This window comes from Miscanthus floridulus, unplaced genomic scaffold, assembly GCF_019320115.1.
Source record: "Miscanthus floridulus cultivar M001 unplaced genomic scaffold, ASM1932011v1 os_1010_1, whole genome shotgun sequence".
Taxonomy (NCBI): Eukaryota; Viridiplantae; Streptophyta; class Magnoliopsida; order Poales; family Poaceae; genus Miscanthus; species Miscanthus floridulus.
Genome location: NW_027097464.1, coordinates 38,161 through 54,737, shown reverse-complemented (window position 1 = coordinate 54,737; position 16,577 = coordinate 38,161). Strand labels below are relative to the sequence as shown.

At 46.1% G+C, this 16,577-nt stretch overlaps 1 pseudogene; it reads right to left on the bottom strand.

Moving 5' to 3' along the window:
- Positions 1 to 10,164: 10,164 nt before the first annotated feature.
- On the bottom strand, positions 10,165 to 14,921 carry LOC136533608 (uncharacterized; annotated as a pseudogene).
- Between the last annotated feature and the right edge of the window lie 1,656 nt (positions 14,922 to 16,577).

Sequence of the window (16,577 nt, the reverse complement as noted above, 5' to 3'; positions counted from 1 at the left end):
CGTGAGTGATAAGATAAAAATGTAAGCAGTTTAAAGAAAAGTTGAAAATTTCGGCAGCACCTCCTCTGCACGGGGAGGTTTCCAAAACCTGCAAGAAAAACATCGGCACGAAGGCCGACAACCACATTTCCGGCACGAATGCCGACACATCAACAAACCCGGCACGAAGGCCCACACATCAACAAATCCGGCACGAAGGCCATCACTAGGTTTGACACTAAGCATGAGCATAGAAAGTAAAGCATCCGTACTCATACTCACCGGAGTAGAATCTGGACGATGTGGTGGTGGTGGTGGTGGTGCAAGCAGGTTGGCTGGGATCTCCCAACCTTGTTGCAGCCCAAGTTGTTGCACGAACTGGAGCAAACCTACTTGCTGGGCCTCCAAAGCTTGTAGCCTCTGACACTCGGCCTCCCGCTCAGCCAGCTGGGCCTCCTGCTAGGACCGAAGTTGCTGTAGCTCGGCCTGCAACATTTGACACCAATGTTTCAATAATGCATAGCTAAGGAATGTAAATGACAAAGAACGACGAATGAAACTGGAATACTTACCTGGAGTGCCACCACCGATGATGGCCGTTGCCTTATGGGCACGCTAGAGCTCGTGCTCGCTGCTCGGAGGCGCTGGAGAGGAGGAGTAGTGCCCGTGTCGAGGATGCCATCGCCAATCCAGAAACGCCCATGCTTCTTGCCTTCCCCCACCCTCATCACGAGCTCAGGATCAAGGCGCTCCTCGGTCCTTGGATCGTAGTCAGGCCCGTGGACTAACCTTGCCGCCTCCGTGCAAGAAGTGAGGCAGGTGTGGACGCTGGAGTTGGTGTATGCCTCTGGGCCCGCAACCGGGTTGTACTCGATGTTGGACTTTGCCGGGCCCATGTGGGCCAGAGCATACGCCGTGAGTTGGCCAATTGGCTGGCCACCGTGCGCCACCGACTGCGAGAAAGACAACAACATGTGGTAAGAAATAATGCAAAACTGAGCGCGGCTAGATAAGACAAATGGTGGAGACTTACATATGTCTTCGCATACTTGCTGAGGCTGGCACTGCCCTGATGGTGAGGTACACCTAGCATCATCATACGGTGCTCGCTTTTCTCTTGGTGCGCCCTCTGCCAGTCCGCGTCCAACCATTTGTCCACTATAGCGGCCCAGCAATCGGGGTGGGTGGCGCACCAGTTTGGAATCACCTACAAGCCATCATAAGATCAAATTAGGCATAGTTAATCTCAAAAGGAATCAATAGGAGATGTTTTCTATTTACTTGTAGGTACTGCTCACTGGTAAGAACCTCTGTCTCCCTTCTTGCCCGTGTCTTGTTGATTCTTCTGTTACAGAAGGTGGCGTTGTAGTCTCTATGCGCCTAGAGGCGGGCCTCGTAATACAAGTCCGAGACATGCCTTTTACAGGAAGCGTAAGCCACCTGATACGCCCTATCCTCCTATCCCAGCTGGCATCTGAAGAAGTCCTGCATAAAGACACGAGGTATCCATTATTTTGTTTAAAGAATGTGCATTGAATGCAATGAATTGAGGGCCGTAGTGCGAGAAAGGCTTACCCACAACTCCTAAATCACCCGATCCGCCAAGTTTCTATGCTCAGTGTCGGTGGCGACAAGGGCGTACTGGTCGAACGAGGGTACCACTGGGTCCTCATCCTCTGACGTCCACACCAGGCCAGGGAAGTGTTCCCTGCACAGAAGTCCTAGGATCCCATTGACATTGCGAGCCTCGATCCCCTCCTCCACAAGCATCCAGTTCCTGCACAAGTGGTTAACAATAGTTATTATTAGCTCTTATTATCATTTTCAACATATCAAATGAAGAACATATGAAGTTACTTACTTATCCCCCTCGGGTGCAATCAGTGGGCGGCGGTGAGGAGGAATCGGTCACTTTGGGAGCTGGCTAGGACCTCGCAAGTAGGGTTTGGAGGCTGTAGAGGAAGTCGAACCCCCTACCCCCTCCTCGGACGTGTGCGGAACCACCTCCTCATCATACATCTGTGGAGCTGCCTCCTCGCTCACCGTGGGCAGAGGGCCGTCGTTGTCCCTAGAAGAGCGCGAGGAGCCACGCTCGTGGTTAGTCGATGGCTCCCGCCTGGGCCTGCCCCTCGGCCTCCTCTGCCTCTGTGACGTCTCCGCCTCCGCCTCTGTCTCCTCAACCTGTGGCATGTCCCTCGATCTCATGTAAGTCGAGTGACAGCTCCTCCTAGTGAGCCCCATCACCTGCAATTAAAAAGAATAAACCAGTATTAGTCAAGATAAACGAGAAGTACTTAGCAAGGTATGCAAAAAAAGAAAATATAATTACAAAATAACATAGTATTACATGTATTTCTAATATTCTTCATGATTAGGATTATCTGAACGATAGGTATCATCATCACTATCAAGAGCCGACAAATCATCAACAGCCTCATCCTCATCGCTGTCATTGCCTAGTTGTAGTCCGTCAAGCATTTTCAAGTCTCTCAGATCATGCACCTCATCTGCAGCTTCCTTATCAACAACCCATTCCTCGTATACTTCCATTTCAATCTCTCCTGTTAAGTCTATCTCAAGCATCCCTGGTAGCCCCTCGTCTTGTTGATAGAACTCCCCGTCATCATGCGTGGGTGGGTTCAAGTTGTAATCATCATCGTTTGGCGAGGTAATTTACCATGTGGTGATACCTTGTGCACAATATACCAACCCTGAAGACGTGGGTCGGTTTTGCAAGCATATGGACAATAATAAACTTGCCTGGCTTGTTGAGCCACAATATAGACATCATCTCCTGGATAGAAGGAATCTTGTCTAGTTTCTACTATCCCATGTTTAGGGGACTTTTTCGATACTGCAGGATAAAACCATTGGCATTTGAATATGACTGGCCTAGGTGCTTTTTCACCATGGTATTGGAGCTCGTATATTTCTTCAACTGTGCCATAATAGTCCTCTTGCTCAGCGCCGGGCGTAACTACTCCGGGCGTATATACTCTGGTATTCGTGGTCTTTGCATTGGGCCGACTCTTCTCGTAGCTTGTTGTGTGAAAGCGATATCCATTCACGTCATAAGCGTTAAATGACAAGACCTTATAGTCAAAGCCTTTGCCCACTTGTCGTAATTCGGCACTTATAGACAAATCACTTTGGCACTGCAAGGTAAAGCAGGAGAGAAATGAAATTAGGTAACTAGGAACGCCAAACTTGGAACGAGCTAAGTTGGTCAAAAGGTACCTTTCTTTGGAACCATGTAATGAAATCAGGCGAACCATGTTCAAGAAGGGTCTCTCATTCATGGTTAGAAGGTGGCCTTGGATGATGCCAGTATTGGTCAAAAAATTCCCTGCACCGACAAGCAACAAGGTTGTTGGATGCAGAAAAGATGACTGGCTATGTAACAAGTTCATTGAGAATTTACCTCTGATACTTGTCGACTTTGTCAAGGTTCGTCAACACGTAGAGTGGATTCGTCACCAAAGTGCGTCGGGAGTCCCGACGTTCTTGGAAGTTGGCTCAAGGGTCAGAACTCCCAACCATCGGAAGTCCCGATGCAAGCCAAAACCTCCGACCCCTTGGTCTACTCCATCCATGTTTCTCCATCTCTAGGCTCTCGTTCAACTTTCTTCTACCTGCTTCTTAGTTTCATTTTGTTTTTCTCCATAGTGATAGCTTCCATTAGTGATGACACTCCTCTCATCATAGTGAGAAGTGTTCCAAGAAGAACAATGACCCCGGATCCTCTCACCCACCTGGCACACCAAGGCATCACTCCCTCATGATGCAACTGGTAGTCATGGGGCTCATGCTAATGCTGCTCGTGCTCAAGCCTAGGCTCTAGCTCCGCCCGCTGGTGCTGCTGCTCGGGAGTTCGTTACTAGCATTGGCGATGTGCTCGTTGTTGATCCTACTGAGGAAGCCCTTGATCAAGAAGGAAGGACCATTGCTGAAGATGTCTGCACCATGACTCCCTCTGCTCCAGGCTATTTTGGGGTCAGTCGGTTGGTTTCGTTTGCCGGTCCTACTCCTACCATCCAAGAACCGCAGCGCACTCCAAATCCAGCTAGAGGTTACACACCTCATTTGATGGTTGATTATCATCGCCATGTGGCTGAGATTCATCGTTGGCGTGCCAACCTCTCTATGATGTGACCAAAGATTTGAGAATTGAGTACAGGTTCTGGCAACCATTTCATTTTGACTTTTATCATCATTTGGTCTATCTCCGCTACATCAACAAGAGTGAGGCCCCTGTGATTCAGATGAAGGCCATTAACACTTTTGAGCTTAGCAAGCCTACCTGGCTTGGACATGACATAGCTGCTCCGGGACTTGAGGAGGATGGGGTTTGCAGCCACTGATGGAGTTCCTCAAGCCATGGAACAATGAGATTATCTGTCAGTTCTATGCCTCCTATCACTTGGACACTTGAGAGGATACACATGTCATTCATTGGACTACAGAAGGCAAGCACTACAAGGTTGATTTCATTACCTTTTCTCGCCTTCTTGGCTTGGACCATAGGGATCTCACCTCCACTGCCATCACTGAGATTTCAGCTCTTGCCATGGATGAGTATCAGTACATGTATTTGGATGGTCATCATGCTGATGGGAAGACTGTTTGGCTGAAGCCCTATTACTATGTGCTCAACAACATTCTTCGTCAGATCTTGTATCCCAAAATAGGTGACTCTACCAATCTCCGTGAGGATTCCCAGGTTGTACTTGATTGCTTTGGAGATGAGTTCACCAAGTTCTCCATTAGTCGTTATATTTGGGACAAGATCTTCGTGGCTAGTGAGGATGTGGTGAAGCACTACCCCCTATGCTCCATTCATCATGCATATCATTGAGCACGTGTCCGACATTCACTTCCCTTCAGATGCCCCTCACAAAGTTCTCAAGCTGTCCAACAAGACGTCGCTTTAGGCAAAGCAGGAGTTAGAAGAGGCGCTAAGGGAAAAGTAAAAGGAAAAGACAAAGGTGCCTCGGGCTCCTCCTCACGTGCTTCTCCACCTCGTGCTTCGCTCTCTCGCCGTGCTCATAGTGAGGAGCCTTAGTCCTCCCTCCTCCTCTGGTGGTAAGCCCCCCAGCAAGTTCAAGTTCTTCATGAAGTATATGTTTGGAGCTTGTTGTGCTAGTGCTGAGCGTGAGCAAGAGATGCTAGTGAGGATGCATCGCATTGAGTAGAAGCTTGACATTCCCTCTGCTCTGCCTCGGGCCTTGGAGCCACTTTGTGATCCTTTTGAGCTTTATGATGAGGCTTGCAAGGAATACAATGGAGAGTCATCTGATCAGCCCCATCACCATGGCAAGTCGCAAATGGATGTCGATGATGAGGAGTACCATGAGGAAGATGATGATGACAATGACGATGATGATGGTGATGACTGTGATGATGATGAGGACTATGATGATGAGTAGTCGTTTCTTTCACGCGGCCTACCCTTTTTGTCACTTGTTGACAAAGGGGGAGTGTTAGGCTTTGATCTTATTGTAATAAGTTAGTTGGTCGTTTGGAGCTTGTGAGACTTTAAAACTTTTAGCTTGTATGAACTATGTCGTGCGGTTGGCACTATGTGATGGACAACTATATTTGTGTGATAGATGATTGTAGGACAAGCAATGTTTATCTACATATCTATTCGTCTCCACATGTGAATGGTGGATGTTATTTTGGATGGCCATATGTTGTTTCAAGTTGTTACTTTGAGATCTTGGCCATCATATTTTCTTTTACTTGTTAAGTGAATATAACATGTCATATTGCATTCTCTTTTTTATGGATATGCACTTGTTCACATACGCTTGTTGCACCCCACGAATTGCAAAATTTAGGGGAGTTTCTACATTAATATATGCAAGTGATGTGTTTATGATCATCATTGAAATTCAAATTCATTGCATATATTAAGGGCGAGCTCTATAAAATTTTGGGGTTCAAAAACTTTAAATTCTTACATTCTTATGAAAGCCTAAGTTGGTTGTCATCAATTACCAAAAGGGGTAGATTGAAAGTGTGTTTGCCCCCTATGTGGTTTTGGTGTATTGATGACATCCAAATTAGGGACTAATGAGATATATTGCAGCTTTAGTCCCTTGAAAGCTTTAAAAGAGGTGATCTAAGATGAAATGGTGTCCCTCAATTCTTCAAGTCCAAAAAGTGAACAAACCCAAAGCGCTCTCCAAAGCCTTTTTATTTTGTTTTGGGTTTAGATATGCCATACTATAAAGAGGGATGCAAGTTTAGGTGGTCTAAGGAAGATAGAGTGCTCAAGCATAATAATAAAATCAAAAGAGAGACACAAAATCACCTCACAAACACTGGACATAGTTTATGGACTTTTGGTAGTCGAAAGTCCAGGTGCTTGTTGACTTAGCCGGGTCTTGAGTCAAATCTTCGATTCTCCTAGGGTCTTGAGTAAAGGAGAGTGAATTTAGTGAGAAAATCACTTGGCAAGCTTGAGCACTTGATTTCTTCGTCAAACCGGTTGGATTTGTGTCTATTACTATTGGGTTCTTGGAACGCTAGCCGGCTAGGCGTCGCCCAAGAGCTTCCATCTTGTGGAAGAGCCTTAGAAAGTTTGTATTACCCTTGATTTCTTAGTGGAAAGCTCGATTGACCTTTGTGGTTGCTTTGAGAGGGGCAAGGAGGTGGAAGAGACTCCGACCTTTGTGGTCACCTCAACAACGAGGACGTAGGAGCTCCTTTGTGGGGTTGTTGTACCTCGAGATAAATTCTTGTGTTCCATGTGCTTTTTGTTGTTGTGATTTGTGTTATCATATTTGTTCTAGTTGGTTTGTCTTCCTCCCAAACTGTCCTCCTAGGGTTTGGACTCGATCTACAAAGTGGTGATCTTCAGGCATCAAAGAGAAACCCTAACACTTCACCTTACCACTAGGGAGAGGGGTTGCAAGATATCTTTCACTCAAAGTTTGTTTTAGCACTTGTAGTACAATTCTCATATGTGTCGGAAGTCCTAGCTGTTTGCGTCGGAACTTCCGGCCCAAACTATCGGGACTTCCAACTGTCACTGATATTTGACTTTGAGTTTACTCATAAATTTTAGATACGCCTATTCACCCCCCCTCTAGGAATTGTTTAGATGCTTTCAAGCACTTTACTACACACTAGAGGTGGGGGATAGCAAGGGTGAGTTTATGTCGAACTCAGCATGTACAGGCGGAAAGTAATGCCATACAAGGCTTATACAAAAAGGTAGGCTGACACGGTTGACTGCATGTAAGCATTTTTAGTTGGTAACTTTTATTAGAACAACCTGTTACTACAATGAGAAGAATCTCCCAACCCTTAATTAAAGTGGAGTAGAGTTAACAAAATTATTAAACACCATCATTATAATTATTATTACTGAGGTAGCAACCTCAATAAGAAACATGGGGTAGCAACCCCAAAGAACATGGGACAGCCATTCCACCAAAACACGAGGTAGCCACCTCAATCCATAAGCCCCCTCCATAGTCCCAAGTGAGTCAAGTTCTAATCATGAGAGAGTCTAGGCCGCTCGTGTCCGTAAACATGGCTGATATATCAGTTTTAACTCTGTCAGAGGTGTACACTTTCACTTCAAGTCGTGATTCCCATTGTCTGGGGTAGCTACTCCCCAAAACACTTCCAAGGTGAGCTAGACAGGGTTCACTACGAGGCTTTTCATAGGTTCCAGCTAATAGGATGCAACTCGTAAGGTTTGGTGAGGCGCATGGCAGTCCGTGCCCATAGTAATGGAACTCCGGACTAACCGTCAACTTAATATTCATTACCTTGGTTACTTTCTTATGCCTACCCAGAAAGTTACACCCTACAAGTAGAGGTCCTGGTACTATGTCAAGCCAGAGCCATATGGCTTGAAGTTGTATTGTATGTCCCAGGTGGCTGCTCCACGAACAGGTCCTTAAGGAGGGCGGACACGGAGTACCCCCGGAAACCAGGGCCAAGCTCCAATACCCTGTCCTCCCCTTTCATCACCTTAACCATAATACTATCAGCATCCTTACTTTCTCCATCATCACCATAGTAGTCATTAATCATCATTAACCCATTAATCATCATTAAAGTGTTCATTAGGCATCATTACTTCATTAATACGTGGGAGTGGTGGGTGGAGCAACTAAGCATATCTACACATAACTACACTACCCAATTTTAGAAACCCCAGGTAATACAAGGAAGGTAATCATAGGGCTAGTTAGGTCCTTAGGGTTTGCAATATTGGACACATGCAATGAAGTAAATGAATTATAAATGTATACGAACAAAATGATCAAATGGTGCATGCACTTGCCTTTTTTCCCAAAGTTAAGATGCTCAGAAGTCTTCGGCTTCTATTTTCTGGTCTTTAGCTTCTACTTCACCTGTCGGTCCTCAGCTCATGGTCTTCAACGCTAACGAACCACTCTTCTTCTACGGACGGATCGTTCTCTAAATGCATCAATCATCACACACGAGAGCAATACATGCAAGCAAACAAGCTTTTAATTAAAAATAGTACACCAACACAAATAACAGAGACAAACAAGTTCATAAAACTAATCTATGCGTAGACGAAACTGTAGAAACAAGAACCACCTAAATCGAAGTTAAAACGTGAAAGTTATGGCCTAATCAAGGTACTGATGGTATTTATGTAAATAAACTGATCTAATTTCACATTTAAAATAATTAAAACTGAAATTCAAAAGCATTTCGGACTAAAACTGCTAATACCGATGGATTCAGGGTATAAACTGCAAAAACCAGGACTTAAATATAAATCTTTTTGAACGCGGTTAGACTGAGAATTAAATTCACAATAATAAAGGGGCCTTTCTGCAAAATAGCCATGGTCGACTGTTGGAGGCCGCGCTGTCGGCCACGCGGCGGCGCGGGATTGGCTGTGGGCGGTGCACCGCGGTGGACCGGCCCCGTGGACCGAGTCTACCAGTCAACGGTGAACCGTTAGAGGTCGGTAGTGGGTTTTGCGGCGGCGGCGCCATGGCTAGCGGCGGCGAGCCTGCGGCGGCGGCACTGCAGGGCATGGCGAGGCATGGAGAGCGCACGGGCGCATAACGCTCGCGGAGGTGATGGCGGTGCGCGCCATGGCCGCGGCGGAGAGCGGCCGGAGCCGGCGGGCCACGCGGCGGTGCGCATCGGCAGGAACGGAGCACAGAGAGGGAGAAAGAGCGCGATGAGGGAACCAACGCGTCCCTAGCAACCTCGCCCGACCTCGTGCAGGTGCTTACCGCAGCAAAACGACGGCGGAGGACGACGAACGGGCGGCGAACTCGATCTAGGGTTTACGTTCGCGAGCGCTGGCCGCTAGGGTTTGGCAAAAGGCCGCGCTGAGGCTGGCACATCGGCTTTATAGGGCAAGGGAGGCCAAGGCGAACCTTGGTTCGCGTGCACGCGGACGCGGCGCGGTGTGGCTCGGCGAGCCCGTGTCCGTCTCCACGAAGGAGACGACACTGTGCTATGGGCCCCACCGACTGGTGGGCCCCACCTGTCAGGGGCAACGGCGCGGGCATGCCTCGGGTGGGGCTGGCTGGGCCGGCTGCTGCGCGCGGGCGAGCGCTGCTGCTGCTGGGCCGCGCTGGCGGGCTGGCGGCCCACGCGGGCGCGCGCGAGCGAGGGTTGGGAAGCAGGCCGGCTGCGGCCTGGCTGCAAGCGAGGGCGGGCCAAAAGTGAGGGAGGGAGAAAGAGAAAAAGAAAAAGGTTTTTCTTTTTAATCAAAATGATTTAAAACCACTTTTCTAAAAAGTTTTAAAACCAAAATTTGATTCATTAATTGAGATTAGTTTTGGAACATGTTTTATGCTATTTTTGAAAGCTAAACATGTTTTCTTTTAAACACATTTTTTCAAAAGTTCTTCAAACTCAAATCTAAACTGATTTTTAAACAAGACTTTTGAAGTTTTAATTTCCAAAAACGAAAAAGACCTATTCGTGGTTGGATTCTATTTTTAGAAATTCATTTTTCACACAAAAGCACAAAGGCACACAAACACACTCATATTAACTTTGTAAAAGTTTTTATAAATCCACATTTTTCTCATTCTGTTTTGACAATTAATAAATCTTGAATATTTCTAGAAAAATTATTAAATTCTTTATTTTATTTAGTGTTTTCAAATCACATCCCAAAATGAAAATTTTAGGGTGTGACAGTGCACGCCATGGCGGTCGTGCCTGAACTTGGCGGCGGCGCGCCCTATCTGCCCCACTTGTGCCATGGCCCGATGGCTGCTCCCTCCTCACACCTGTCGATGGGCGCAAAAAAAAGACAAACGTTAACGCGAGTTGGGTCCTACTGTGCGAGGTGGAGCTAGCTGAAGCTACTATTTTTAGCTCCACCCTCCATTAGTTCATTGTCTCGGTAGGTTTTAAGGGTCAGTTCTTTGTCTCATCCGGTTTTAAGGGGCTCCTTGATGGAGTTATTTAGTTTTATCATGTTTGGCACAAAACGGCTCTAAACAGCTCTAGAGCTAGTGGTGGAGCTATGCCAAATAGAGCCTTAAATCACAGGCAGCAAAAGTTTGGCTTGCCAATGATGAACCCACGTGTTAACCGTTCTTGCCACCCATACCTTTGCCCAAAGTTGTTATTGACAATATTTCTTTGACAGCAATCCTACCGAAACCATGGATTACTCCCCGTTATGGCACCAACCGAACCAGTGGCAACATTGCTTTGCATGGCACTCAACAAACAGGAGCACCCACAAAGTCTCTTCCAGTTGACCGGCGAGGCCTGCAAAACAAGCTTGACCGGCTCAAGGTTGATTTTGAACATACGCTAGCGAGCCCCGCAGAGCCGAGCTTAAGGCCAGTCTCAGTTTCCAAGATTCTCATATGTTGAAATAGTGTAAACAAGTTTCATCTCATGAAATTTTCATCTTCTCTCTCTTCATCTACACTGAGACTGGCTTGTGACTCATTTGTCCCTCATATTCGCTTTTAATCCCGTTTTAAATGCTTGTTATCGTGTTACAATTTGAATCATACAATTTATACATGTGAAAGATGCTATTTATGTCGCTTTATATCAGTGAATTGATCCAAGTTGGTTTCCACTGAGTCATTACAGTGTTGATCCAAGTTGGTTTCCATTACATATTTTGCTAAAAGGTTCTTCACTGCAAAATGGTAAAAGGTTCTTCACTGTAATGGCTCACCGTTATAACATCAAGTGGGTTTAGTATGGTTAGGTTACACGCTCCTGAAAATCCTTGTCAACACTAAGGGGCGTAACCTGGCACTTTTAATAGCTTTGGTGTATACTGCGTTTGGATCTACATGCCACACAAACTTGGAAACTGGTTCAGGAACTTGCTAAGGCCAGTCTCCATAGAGAGTTTCATTTCGTTGTTTCGAAGAATGCCATGTCATATAGAATGAAATGAAATTTAGATGAAACACCCACTCTCAATGCAAAGTTTCATAGATATATTTAATTCTGAGACTCATAGAGAGTTGGTAATCATACCAGGAGAGTTTCATCCCCATGAAACTCAATTCTTCTCTCTCTTCGCTAAAACGTTATCATATCATAAAAAATGCATATGTGGCAGGTTATTAAATGCAAATGAAATCTTATAAAACTTCCACCGAGACAGCCCAAGTGTTGTTGCTGCACCAGTGTGCATTCTTTCAATCATGACCATTCACTAGTCCCCGGTTCTAGAAAAGTTGCCGCTGCATTATTGCCCACCGATTGAAACACTGATGCCAAATGTCACCGGCGCTTTATCACAAGAGGATTTGACGCATCAGGTAATCAGTTTTTTTTATAACAGGGTAATCAGTTGTAGAAAAGTGTTCATACTTCACAGTTTGAAATGCACTGTAGAAAGCCACTTCATATTGAGCGGACGTCTTTGCTTTTGATAGATTGTGTGGTCTATGGTTTGTGCCATTTTTTTTGGTCATAAACAAGGAAATGCAATGGCATCAGAGAGGTCCAGAAAGTGCAATTATGAAGATGGGAGGGGTTAGCAGCTTAAGAAAATGGTGTCTTCATTACCACAGGGTAAAGAGAAATGCATTGCAAAAAGAAGAATATCCTAGTTCAAAGAAAATAACCTAAACTAATTCAACCTTCGGAACTAAGAACATCTCCAAGAGTATCCTATTTTCCTTCCCAATCCTTGGTTTTTAGCAACATAAGAAAAAACACATCTCCAACATCTCCTAATCAATGCTCCTAAAATTTAGGCACTTAGGAAATCCTCCCCCGTCGCACGTAGCTTTGCGCTAGTAGCGGTCGCGCGGATCCCATGCGTATCGATTAGTCTAAAGGTGGAAGGGTGTGTGAAAGAATAAGAAGTTGGAAGGGGTTCCTGATGCAAATATACGAGAGAGAAAGAATATATAAAAATGGTTACGATAATTTAGAAATAGCATAGGATTCCTGATGTAAAATTGTCTTCTATGACACTGTTCGGCTGGATGAAAAAATGGCTGATGCTGATGCTAATTTGTTGTGAGAGAAAAATACAGTTATTTCGCTGAAACGGTATGGCTGATAAGTTCAAGCGAACAGGGCCTATGTTTTAGGAGTGGATTATTAGAAACTCATGGAGATGGCCTTCTTTTTTCCTACCAATACTTTTTTAGGAGTTGCAAAATTACATGTTTTTAGGAGGAAAAAATAGCATACTCTTGGAGATACTCTAAGATGATTAATGATGAGGAAATAATACCAGTTCCACAGAGGACATCTGCATGCATAGAAGGAAATAAATGCCTAATTAACCAACTAAGAATTGGAAGCCATATCAGGTGCACAAAGATTGGTTACAGTGAAAATAATGTGCCTTATAGTTTAACATATTTCTCATAATTAGGTTCAGCAACCTATGTAATTCATATAGCCAATTTCACAACTATGTTGTCATGGGTGATTTTTCATTGGTCATCCACTGTGAGAAACTAATAATTGCAAGAACCAACTAAAATGCTTCAACCTAATGTATTATCACTTTGCTATGAGCATTCAAATGCTTAATAGCCCCCTACAACTATGCAATGCTTTTGCTACAGGGTACAACTGCACAGTCCCCTTGTATCAGTATGATCAGCAAGTGCTATAGCTCTTCCCTTCCTTTTTATAACCGGTTTTAATCAATGATGTGCTATAGATCTTTTAAACAAAAGTCTATCACTTTCCTTTTCTCAACCACCAACAGGTTCCACACCAAGTGACAGACCAAGTAAGCTTTGCACTAGATCCCCATTTGCTAGTGAAGCATAAAGAAGAGAACCATAAAAGGGCGTTCCAACAAAGTTTGTGCTCAACGAATATGCTAAGTAGATCCCTTTCCAGTGCGAGCCTACAAAAAGACTATGATCTCCCATGCTAATCGACCATTACACCTTTGCAGTATCACCACCTGAGCCAGCCTCATTTCTCATGGCCTCCTTCTTCATCAGGTGTCCGTCAATCTATTCTGCGGCCACATCTTGCTGGCAAAGCCATGGATGAGGATGATCTTCGATCGCAGGGTGGTCATGCCTGAAAGCCTACAGCGCAGAGGGCAACCTAGCAACTTTGGCAGAGTCTTGTATGTCTCCTTGAATTGATTATGGGTTATACTGCAGCTTGTCCTGAGTTCATCTACTGCTGTTAACTTCTATATTTAAAGTAATAGCGAACTGATTATCACTTCTTTGAGACTCATTATATTGCCTATTATTGTTTTGTCCCTATGTGTGATTGTATCAGAGATGGTGTTGAGGGCTTAAAGCCCAAAAGTTAGCTTATCTCTAGTCAGTAAACGCTATACTTCTTTTTCTTTAATCTGTTGATGAAACTTTGGTGTTTTTAGTGATATTGCTGTGGAAATTAAAAGGATAAGTTTGTCTAGCCTGAAAAGCACTCTAGAGAATGTGGCTACTCTCTTGAACTTTACTTCAGATGTCATTCCACATTGGCAATCTCGCCATCTAATGATCTTTTAGGAATATCTCCTCATGGAGGTTAGTTTAAAGTATTAAACACCAGTGAATTACATTCCTCAAATCTCGGTTCTCTACATGTTCACTCTCTGATTTTTTTCCCCAAATTGAACAACCGCCCATCATGCTACTAAACTATTAGGCCCAATCCCATGCTGTAGGAGTTGAATTGGGCACTACAATACTTGAAACCATCCATTTTGGAAATCCCAATTGCAATACAGTTGCCACACCCAGCTCCAACTGACAATTGCTTATTTGTTCTCTCCACAATTTCCACTAATCAAGTTTGCAATTCACAAACACGGATAGGTAATTATTCATTCACCCACAAACCAAACTGACCTTCGTGAGGGTAAATACACGGACTGACCTGCCCGCTACTCCGCCGCCTCCGCCTTGTCCTCGGAGAAGCCGGCGATGTCGCTGCGCTTGAACCACTCCTCCCAGTTCCTCCCGTCAGCCTTCCGGTACTCGACGTGCTCCAGCGTGCCCGGGTCCACGCAGGCCACGGTGACGGCCACGCCGTCCGGGTTGGACCGCGGGGTGTAGAAGGAGGTGATGCCGCAGACCTTGCAGAAGGTGTGCTTGGCCGTGTGCGTGCCGAAGGTGTAGGTGGTGATGAACTCGTCGGCGCCGGCCTGCAGCTTGAACTTGGCGGCGGGGACGACGAAGTGGGTGTTCCCGCGCATGGAGCAGTTGGAGCAGTTGCAGATCCACGCCACCAAGCTCGCGGGGGCCTCGACCTGCCAGCGCACGCGGCGGCAGTGGCACCCGCCCGAGTGCACCACGTCGGGGACGACGGAGCCGCTGCTGCTCATCTTGTGATTGCGAGGTGCGGAACAGAGGGCGTAGAAGCTTATTGGGAGCTTCAGTTCTTGCCGTCAGCCGTCTTGATGAAGTTGGCGATGTGCCCGGGTGGGCTCAGGTTTCTACTCTCCGCGAGAAAATTTGGCGCAGCAGGCGCTCGGAAGAAGCGTGGAAGCTCACTGGGGTAGGTGAGGGCACCGCTGCACCGGTGAAAGGGGGAAGGGGTTGGGTGGCGTGGACACCGTTTAAAACGTGTCACGTGTCACGTGTCACCGAACCGACTGGGCAAGACTCTGACTACGGCAAGGAAGAGCGGTGGCTGGGCTGGGTTTCCACGCCTCATTTCACACGTCCGCGCGAGGGCCCGCGGCGCTCGGGCGTAGCCCGCTTAAAGATGGCAGCGGATCGGGTTTGGGACGGATATCCGCGGGTTTCGGTTTCTCGGGTTTCGGTTTTGGTGTCTGTTTTTCGTCCATGGTTTCGCGGGTTCGGATACCCGAAATACCGTGGGTTTGGGGCGGATCCTAATTTTCACCCGTGGTGCTCCATCGGGGCCCCGAAAGATGCAGCCCACTAAAAGCCCAGCAACCAACCCTAAGTATATAAGCCTGATTGCCTGAAACCCTCACTCCCTCAGCCTTAGCCCTCGACCCCATCCGCACGGCCGCACCCAGGCGGAAGGCGCGCAGCTCCACGCAGTCTGGCCAGTCCGCGACGTCGTCGACATCGCCAGCCTCGCCTCCGCGACCTCGCCCCATCCCCAGTTCGCGATGTCGCTGACCTCCCCACCTCGCCAGTGAATCCAACAGTCCAGCAGGTACGACGGCACATCATCCCTTCCCTAGATCTCAAGCTGCTGTATCAATGTGTGCCATTTTCTCAATCTTCTCATGTAGCCATGTATGTTTTTGCCTTTTTCATTTGACAAGAAAGTGAGCAATGTCGACTCCTGGTGCTACAAGTGGATCTCAAGCTGCTGCTGTATCTCAATCTGTGGGTTCTCGTCCGCAAACTCGTCCTCATCTTGCATCCGGTTTAGCAACACCACCATCCGGTTCAGCAGCACCAGCAACTGATTCTGCAACTGTAGGTAATTATGATGTGGTAGAGGTAGAAGATGATGTCCCTGTTGGTTGTAAGAGGAAGCTAAGATCTGAAGTATGGAAAGACTTTGATTTGATTAATGTAAATGGGGTTTGGAAAGCAAAATACAAATGGTGTAAAAACATTTAGGTGGGGAGACAAGAAATGGTACAACTCACTTGAAGAATCACTTTGCTGTATGTCAGGACAGAGCTAGTAGAAAAGGTTTAACACAGTCTACTCTTAAATTATCTACAAACCCAAGAAATGGCAGTGTCACATTAGACGAGTATGTGTTTGATCAAGATGTCGCTAGGAAAGAACTTGCTTTAATGATTATTGTCCATGAGTATCCTCTTTCCATGGTGGACCATGTTGGATTTCGCAAGTTTTGTGCTGCATTGTAGCCAGCATTCAAGTTAGTGTCTAGAAACACAATTAGGAAGGATCAAGTGCAAAAGCAATCAATGGTGAATTATATCAAGAAATTGAGTTCTCGTGTTGCTGTTACTACGGACCTGTGGACAGCAAACCACCAGAGGAAAGGTTACGTGGTAGTTACAACCCATTTTTTTATAAAGATTGGAAGCTAAAAAGTTTTCTTATTAGGTAACAATAAATCGCATCATTTTGTGTTTTTGTGTTATGCATTTTGTCTATTGACAGCAAACCACCAGAGAAAAGGTTACAGTGGACATGGCTATCGGCTACCTGCAACCTGCTAGCCTGCTAGGCTGCTACTCTTATATTCTG